A 9,981-nucleotide genomic window follows, 5' to 3' on the forward strand; every position below is an offset into this window, starting at 1 on the left:
AGCTCTTGTAGTGGCCATGTCCCAGTCATAGGTTTCATATCCATAAATCTTGAGCATCTCCTGACAAAAGTGACCTTTGGAATAGTTTCAAAATCTGTAGATGACAAAGAGTTTAAAGGCTGAATTATAGGTATGTCTTCTTCCTTATCTGTAGGAGGCAAGGAGTTTAGAGGCTGAATCATAGGAATGTCTTCTTCCTTCTCTGAATTTTCATCATTGCTGAAATGTACTGGAAGAGCTAACCATTTATCAACTTCATTATTCTCCTCAATCTTGGCAAATTTGTCTTTAAATCCCTCCTCTAAAAGTATTTCTTTCCCTTTACAATCTGACCTGCTCTCCCTGATAGGAGACACATTAATCTCCTTTTCAGCATTAGACTCCTTTTCCACCTCCTTATCCTTGCCTTCATCAATATTTATTAATTGTTCAAAAAAAAATTTCAACCCCATTTACCACCATCTGTTATGTTGCTCAACATCAATGACTTTTGATAACCCCCCCCCCCAAATCTGTTATGTTGCTCAACATCAATGACTTTTGATAACCCCCCCCCCCAAGTCCCCCACTCAGATTTTTGATTCTGGTAGAAAATTTTTGCATTAGTCCACAATCTAGCAGCAGGAGAACCCCATGGGTTATTTCTCAGATCTTGTTTAACATTCCATGAACTAGTTTCAGAATCTTTCAAAGAAGAAGAACCGGTTCCACTATCATTTCTTCCTTTAAACCACTTATCATGATAAGAACTTTGATTGGTTGTTAGACCCTAGAGGGGGGGGGGTGATTAGGGTCTTATGCTAATCTAATCCGATTTAAATGCCAATTAAAATATATTAATGAGTTATCCTAGCAAGTATGAAATACAATAATATATGTGAGCTAGGATAAACAATATGAACAAGGGATATATCCTAGCAAAGAGATATACTATGAGTTATATGCAAGGATATGAAACTAAGGGTGATATAAACATAAATAAGATAAACAAGATAGTGGATAATATGAACTAAGAGTAAATGACAATGGCGATATAAGATATGAGCATGAATATAAATGAACGCCAAAGCACACTCAAACACACTATATGATCACGGAGTTCGGACCTTCCGTCCTACGTCTCCGCTCCCCACTCCCGGGGAGAAATCCACTATCACGACCGGGTTTTCCCCGAATAACGTTTACACCTCACAGTATCGGTTTTCAACGCTCACCGATCAACGTCACTCCTCACACTCGGTTTCTAGTTCACCGAAAACTTCACAACACACTCGGTTTCTAGCTCACCGAAAACCTTACAACACTCACAAAGTAAATACAACAAATTTGTTCTCTACAATAGATGAGAACGCAATGAAAGCACAACTCAAAGTTACAATCTCTCACCACCCAACTATACTATGTATGAAAAGATACAATAAGCTCAATGTGGGTGTGTGTAACCTATGTATGAAAGATACAATAAGCTCAATGTGGGTGTGTGTGTAACAATGAGTAAATAAGATCAAATTAACTAAACTCAAGTATAAAATCTAGCTTAAGAAACAATGATAATCAAACAAGTATATAAATGTAAAATCCCGTCGGTCGACCGATGAGAGCAAAAACACGAAGAAAACTTTCTGGACTAACGTCGGTCGACCGGAAATTCTGTCGGTCGACCGATTTGAGCTCTCGGTCGACCGGACCGGTCGACCGACGACTCTCTGGAAAAATACTGACGAATGGTCAATTGACCGGTCGACCGTACCGGTCGACCGAAAACTGACATTCCAGAAAAAATCGGTTTTAGAGCTGATTTTAAAACCCTGTTTAAAAATATCAAATAAATTCCAAAAAATGTAAAACTTTGGGGAATGATTGTAGACATGATAATAAACATGCTACAACGACTGGTTTCGAAAAAGGACTTCCCAAAAGAAAAATATCATCTTTTTACAAACTAGTCCAAAACATGAAAATATGATATACTTGAATTTTGATGTTTTGACATAAACCAACTTTTGAAACTTTGTGAAATGTTTTTGTAGACTTAGTAAAACATGTATAAACTGATATTAAAGTCTACAAACTAAGAATACAATATTTTCACAAATACAATAGAAAATGAAACCTATGAGTATGTATATGAAAATATATTTGTTTCATATCTATGTAGATAAACCAAATCACAATAATAAATATGAAACATGTAATTTCATATTTATAGACATGAAAACCAAAACTTGTGTTGTATATATATGTGATTACATATATATACAAGGAAACTAATAAAATGTGTGTGTATAGATAATTGAGCTTAGAGTATATAACACACATAATATAAATCCTAAACTAAATTACCCAAGCAATCTTGATCTTCAATTAAGCTTGACTTGGTACTCTTTGCGGATGAAGCTTGAACTTGATCTTTAACTTGAATTGTATGTTGCTTCACTCCACAGTTCCGCCAACCTCCATTTGATATGTTCGTTAAGGCGCAATCCATCCAACCTCCAACTATGTTGTTTGTCTACAATAAATACGAAAACACAAATACTAGACAAACAACATTAGTGGTAAATTGTTTGTTAAACATCATCAAAACAAGAAGGCCAACATTGGTGTCCTCTAATTGGTCCACCTTCTGTTTTTTCTTTTCTCCTTCATCAAATTCCCCCATTATAGACATAATAGAGACCTCAATGTTATACTGAGTTTTTCCAACAAAAACCTTCAAAATTTTAGGAATATCAATGTATTCTAAGCAGCTCACCAACAACACTGCATCCACAAACTCAGTACAAGCATTAGTTAATGAGTCCAACTCAACAAGATCAGCAAAAGGTTCAACCATTATTCAAATGATTCTTTATTCCACAAATGAGGTGGAACATTTTTCATTTTGATCCAAACATATGATCTTCTTTTTTCTACCACATTTCCTTCCCAAGCACTCCATCTTCTAAGCTTAATTTTACAAGATCTCGGATTTATCATCCCTATTCTTATCAACCCATCCATTTGTTTCCACGGTTGTATTTTAATCGAGACTTCACCATTAGTGAATAACCTCACATCCCTATGCTTGTTCATAGGAAAATAAGCCCTCAAATCTAACTCCAATCTTTCTAGAGAAATATTACCCCCTTCAACGAAAGAAACTATAGTAAAATTTCTGAATTTCTAAAAACTAGAGTTAACTTCTCCCTCAAAATTTAAGACAGCAGAGGAGAAACGAGGACGATCACCTGAGATCTTCAGTTCAGCTTCCAGATCTCCATAATATCTCTGTTCTTGATCTTAAAATGAAAAACATTCTCTTGTAGTTTATCTTCATCCACCGAAGCCAGAGGTCTTTTGCCCTTGTCCTGCTGTACAATCTTTGAAAAAGGCTCTTGCTTTCTTGAAGAAGAAAAGGTTGAGGTAGTTCTTTCCCTGCGCCATTGCCAGGGGTTAGGATGATCAGATCTCCCCCCTCGTCCAATAATCTGCCCAAATCTTCCTCTATTGCCTCGACCCCCAAGATTATCATGACCTCTAGATCTCGACCCCCAAAAGAACTACGCCATCCATCATTAGATCCTCTTCCTCCATAACCACGCTCTCTGTTTGATACAGGTGTATCTTCTCTTTGGAAAAAGCGATCTTCATGGGAGCTTGAGGATAGGTGATTCTCATGATATCTTGAGAATAGTAGTGTGAAGTGACATGATTTCATTTTCAACATGTCAAAATCCCTTCACAAGTTTCCATGCATCCACAAGCAAAATACTTCATCGACGAGTATTTAAACCTGTGCAAAGAACGGTTTGTAAAAGATTTTTTGTTTATTCTTTTGCATTTTTTTGACATAAAATCATTCCACAACAACATGTAGATGTTCATGATGCTAGAGAGGAACTCAAAAAGCCATATCTAAACTTCTTCAGATGTTTGTTGTCATGCGTAAAACTTAAGTTATTAATGACATTGTTAAATTTGCTTAAAAAATATAGAAAGAAGGAATAGTGTAACAGATAACTCAAAGGATTCGACAATGCAAAATATATATATGAATAGAATTCGATCATCAAGTCAAACCAAGAAATATATACTAAATTGAAGAAATGATTGCACACATTGGAAACCATTTCTAAGAGATGAATGTCTTTGCTGCAATGCATGTCCTAAATAATGTCTAACAAAAGATAAAATAAGTTGAGTAAAAGAAGGGGAACCACAACGAGTGCTTAATATTATTCATACGTAAGATATTGATAGAATTTGTAAATAAAAACCAAAATGGTTATCTAAACTAAACAATCAATGCCTTGTATTGGTTAAAAAGTTTGTGTCCAAACTACATATATCATTCTAAAATAATAGAAAGACACTTGAAAGGAACTTATAAGACACTTGAAAGGAACTTATGCCTTAATTTAAAAAAATGGCGCAACAATATCTGAACATGCAAAAGATCAAAGCTTTAGTTTATTGCATGCAACACTCTTAGTTTAGACAAAAATCCAAATGAAATAATAGTGGACCGAATTTAATCTCCACTTAGTGCTACATCATCCATGTAATATGAATGACATCAGAACCCCACGTAAAAAAGTCTTGCTGCATCCTGCAATGTAACTTGAGAATTATATTCAATATTCTCACCTTTCAAGTCAAACCAAAACCCAAAGCATGAAAATCTAATACAAACTATGAATGATCAAATCCATATCAAATCTACATGCAATATTATTTGGAACGACAAAAATAATAGAAAAATGATAATAAGCAAACAACGTCAACAAAAGGAAACATAGAAAGGGGGTTGTGTTGAGAAAGAGTACAAAATGAGAGAGATGGCAAGAGAGGCCTTGAAACTTCTTATATGGTACTTCTCCTTGATCCTCGCAAATTCTTACATCCTCCTTTGTGCAAATTAAAATCAAATGATCCGCCACCTTCGATCTCGTGCTGGATCGAAGATGATGCCGGAGCTTGGATCCCAAGGAAACCGTTGAAAAAATCATAAAAAAATCAGAGAAAATAGAATAATACTACTATTTAAAAAACATTGAAGTTAAATTTTAGTGGAATCAACCGTCGAGCAAAAAATGACTATTGAAACAAATCACAGAACAATCATTTAAAGTATTAATACTTCATTCTTTTCATTGTTTATTCACCAAGTAATATGCCTGAATTTTGAGGCAAAAGCATGGGACTTTACTTTAGGTGTAAGTACAATGGATGTAGAATTTACCTCTCTAAATAGTTAACTGTGCTTGAGGAAACTCATCACTACATCATATACATCCTTTTCAATGATCTTAAAAGAAAAACCATCTGGGACAGGGCTCGTCTTAGGATTAATCTGAAATAGCGCTTCTTTGATCTCCTGGATAGTAATAATTTTGCAAAACTAAATGCAATTATCTTCAGAAAATTTACCCCTCTCATAGGCTTTAGGATCAACAATCTGGACATTAGTAGAATCCGCAAGCATATTCTTATAAAAGCTACCTCTCATAGGCTTTAGGATCAACAATCTGGACATTAGTAGAATCCGCAAGCATATTCTTATAAAAGCTAATTAATTCATTCTTCACATCTTCCTTATTGGACATTAGTAGAATCCGCAAGCATATTCTTATAAAAGCTAATTAATTCATTCTTCACATCTTCCTTATCAGTAACCTTAACTCCCTCTCTCTTATAAAGAGCAACAATTTATTGTAATGCATCCTCTGTTTGATGGATGCATGAAAGTATGAAGTATTTGCTTCAAAATGTCTATTGAAACAAATCACAGAATAATCATCAAAAGTATTAATACTTCATTCTTTTTGTTGTTTATTCACCAAGTAATACCATGTTCAAATAATTTCTTATTACCTTGAGTTCGGAACAGACAGCCGATTTTATTTTTGTATACTTGGATTTACTCCATCTTTTTACCCAATTCAGTTATATATTTCTCTAAAAGTTTGCACGTATAAATGTAGAGCATCTGAATTTTAAAATCAATTTGATAGATCAATCTAGCCATCCGTTCCGAACTCAACTAATCCAACTCACTACAGTCATTATTTGAACATGGTAATTCATGATCAGGCTGAATTAAGAAATAGAAAGTTGTGATTGCGTTTGGCTTATGATTTCTGCAGATGAGTTGTGATCATGGTTGTCTTTCACTAAGCCAATCTAATCCAGTTAATAATGAAAATCTATTAACCTGAATACAGACTTTTATCTTAGGTATTAATCTGGTTCTGAATCAACTTTGTATATTAAGCTATAATTTTATAAACTTCAATCATTCAGTAATGTATTTATCCATTTTATCGAACAATCAACGGACATCTGCAGTCTGCATGGGCAAAGAAAAAATTGACAAAATTTGTGTATATGACCTCAAAGTAATGGACAAGATGAACATATATATAAGAATTTGATCCTTAGCAAATAAATAAGCATCCGGCGAGCAATGAATTTCAATCACACACTGTTCCCAGATTGGGGATGGTTTCCTGTACAGGCTTCTCTTGGAAGGTATTTATTGGTAAAAGTATGAACTGAACAAAACTGGCTATTGATCAGAAGTAGGAGCTCGAACAAATTTCTCTTTTATGGAGCATTAACATCTTTGCCTCTGGGTTGCATAACCCTGGAAAAAGGAAAAGTCAATTTGAAGAACAATGATAACGCCCTACATTATGTAAAAGGAGAGCTTCCAAGAAATCAGAGTTATGTATGTCAAAAGCATAGTTTAATAGAATTCAACATTTGCTGCACGTATAATAATTACTAAATTATCAAGATTCTTCTCATGAATGTTTTGTTTCTACTACTATTGTTATTATCCTCCAGGTGCTTATGATATGTGCTGAAAAAAGAAAAAAGAAAAGATACCCAATACGTGTTAGATTGAACTAAACTATTACATAAATTGCATGATCATTCAGCTATTTCCAATAAATATCCATTAGCTCAGTAGAGTATTTGAAATTCTCTTATTCCAGATGCCTTGGATTTTACTAAAAGTACATCAAAGAAAACACTGTTCTAATATGATAATATCAGAATTGTTTTTCAGAAAGGTATAAACATGCGCGCTTCAACATCCATCATATTCAAAGTCATGATTTAATCAAGTATTAACTATAAAAGCTCCCTATAGGCAACATCCATCATATGTAATACTGAAGTTCAAAATAAAAAACAGAGAAAAACTGTACGAACCTGAGCACTTAGGAATGTCCTAAACAGAAATTGAAGATGTTGTACAGTCTGGAGAACAAAGTGCCCAATTATCTTCATGATTGCATTGCAAGCATCATAGCTCCAATAGTAACATCCTCATTGCTAAACATACGATTACCGCAATCATAAAATTAAGATATGTTTTGTCACAGAAAAAACTACGCTTCAAAATATAACATAGGCTTAAAAATTTTAGAATATTTATGCTGAAGTTTAATTAAATGAGTAAGCTTTAGTCATCATGAGGTATATTTAGAATAAAATAACCAATACATAGAAAAACACACATGGAATTAGCAAACATAACCACATAACATATTTTAGCATGACAGTTTGGTATATACTAAAACATATATTAATTGGGATATGCTTCATATTATTGCATCGTACAGAAGTATTAAAATTATGCGCTATAAGCACTGCGAAGGCATAAAATTGCGAAGGCATAAAATTCTTACTTCTCTATCTGCCTCCATACTGCAATACAGAAGTCTATCGGGTCAGCTTCCCTTTTTTATTTGCAGACTGTTCCTCCTTAGTAGAATGAGATTTTAGAGAGCAGAATTTCCTCCTCAACATTGTTTTAGATATGCCCTACATAACCATTATACCGGCCGATATATCTTTTTATAAGGCTTGCCGAAAAACGATATGGACACAATATTCTTTTATTTCCTACTTTGCAGTAATTGAGCAGTATATCATGATTCCTTGATAACAGATGACACTTCGACCTTAAGGCCTCGTTTGGTACGCGGGAATGAGATGGAATGGAATGGTCATTCTCACTTCTCATTCCTTCCCACCAAACACACCCTCTTTTTTGAAGTTGGAATGTCCATTCCCACTTCTCATCAATTCCCACTTTATGTGGGAATGAGCATTCCCAATGAAATGATAGGGAATGAGCATTCCCACTTAAATGAGAATCAATAAAATATACAATTTTAAAATACGTCCATTCCCACTTCATTTTATAAATTACACCCAAACGTGAGAATGAGAATGACTACACTTCATTTTATAAATTACACCCAAACGTGAGAATGAGAATGACTATTTCATTCTCACATTAATTCCATTCCATTCCTTCTTCCATTCTATTCTTATTTGAGTCCATTCTCGCGTACCAAACGAGGCGTAAAAGAATATCGGCTAAAATGTTGTAATGTCGAGTTGGACTTTTATTTGCTTAAACATATTGGTCAAATTTATCTCATCGATTTCCAAATAAATAACAGAATTAGATATTAGATCAAAATAAGCAAACTACTCCCAAATTATTTATGATAAATTTGACAAAAAATAAAAAAATAAAATGACAGATAGGGAATGGATCACACCTTTGAGAAACTGAAGAAGATTTAGATGAATCATCGATCGCTGACGCCTTCGATCTCGCGTTGGATTGAAGAGGATACCGAACCTTGGATCCCAAGGAAACCGCTGAAAAAATCATCAAAAAATCAGAGAAAATAGAATAAAATGAACTCCGAGGCCCCAAATGAATCCTTTTGTTCATTCGCAATACGGTAACGGCCATTCTGCTTCAAAGTGACAACAAACACAAAGAATATGAAGTTTGAAAACATTAAACTCAATCTATTTAGCAACAACCAATAGTAAGCATGTGTAATGAATAACAACAAAATGTAAAGGAATCCGCACCTACACATCAAAAAGAAAGAATCCAATCTTATTTCAGCGACGGAGCTCGATAAGGGAAATTGGTATGCTTCGAGCTCTGCCGGGGGCGCTATAACATTCATATATGTAACCTTCACAAAGTTCAAATTTGTAAGATAACTAACAACATTCAACACAAAAAAAATCAAAAGAAGACTTCTTTGCAATCAAATACACCAAAGTTTCCCCCTTTAACTTGATAACCCCAAAGCATTCAAATTGACATTAACTTGACAATTTGATACCCAAAGCCCTAACTTTGTTCATGACTTTCACCAAACTATTCAAATTGACATTAACTTGACAATTTGATACCCAAAGCCCTAACTTTGTTCATGACTTTCACCAAACTCAAAAAACTAAAATTGGTTAAGAAAATCTGTTCCTCATTCACTTTTCTATGTTGACATTCTTGAACAAAATTTAATGCCTACTATTTTTTTGCACTTTGTGGGTATCAAACTGTCAAAATAGAAGGCCAAGTTATTAATGTTCAAAATGGTGACACTCTGGGATATTAAAGTGCAAATAACACAGAAAGCACCAAAATCAAAGAAATCACATACTTTCTCGAGGGTAGGGATATTAAAGTGCAAATAACACAGAAAGCACCAAAATCAAAGAAATCACATACTTTCTCGAGGGTAACTGAGGCTACAGAATCATAAACCTCCCAAAATCAAAGAAATCACATACTTTCTCGAGGGTAACTGAGGCTACAGAATCATAAACCTCCTTCGATTTATCATCAACTAGTCTCTTGATCTCGGATGCGAAGAGATTGATTCGCACATTTGTCCCCGCGAGTCCTAAGTAAGCGGAAATTAAAAGCAAATAAGAGAGGATATATTGTAAATCGAGGGCTAGGGCTCTTACATTTTTTCTTCTTGAGCTTTTCTCTGTGAGCGTTGACGGAAGATACGATGAGGTTAATGGCGATGGCGGCGACAACGTCGGCGCCGGTGTATAAGATGAGGTTTCACTTTTTCTTCTTCTTGCAATATGATCCATTGGAGAGAGTTCGGGTAGGCAGGTAGGCGGGTGGGTGAAAGGGGAAGAAAAGGAGGGGGG

The 9,981-nt window shown here is 34.7% G+C and overlaps 1 long non-coding RNA gene across 3 annotated transcripts; it reads right to left on the bottom strand.

Annotated features, from left to right (window-relative positions):
- LOC109840639 lies at nucleotides 6,352-9,973 on the bottom strand. 3 transcript variants are annotated; one of them, XR_002246967.1, is made up of 7 exons: nucleotides 9,787-9,973; nucleotides 9,607-9,719; nucleotides 8,893-9,002; nucleotides 8,568-8,670; nucleotides 7,683-7,818; nucleotides 7,204-7,326; nucleotides 6,352-6,628 (listed from the first exon to the last, which is right to left on the bottom strand). It is a non-coding gene; the product is annotated as an uncharacterized LOC109840639 (long non-coding RNA). The 3 variants fall into 3 exon arrangements; XR_002246966.1 differs by lacking the exon at nucleotides 7,683-7,818; XR_002246968.1 differs by lacking the exons at nucleotides 7,683-7,818; nucleotides 9,607-9,719; nucleotides 9,787-9,973 and adding an exon at nucleotides 9,545-9,584.

This window comes from Asparagus officinalis, chromosome 5, assembly GCF_001876935.1.
Source record: "Asparagus officinalis chromosome 5, Aspof.V1, whole genome shotgun sequence".
NCBI classification, from domain to species: Eukaryota; Viridiplantae; Streptophyta; class Magnoliopsida; order Asparagales; family Asparagaceae; genus Asparagus; species Asparagus officinalis.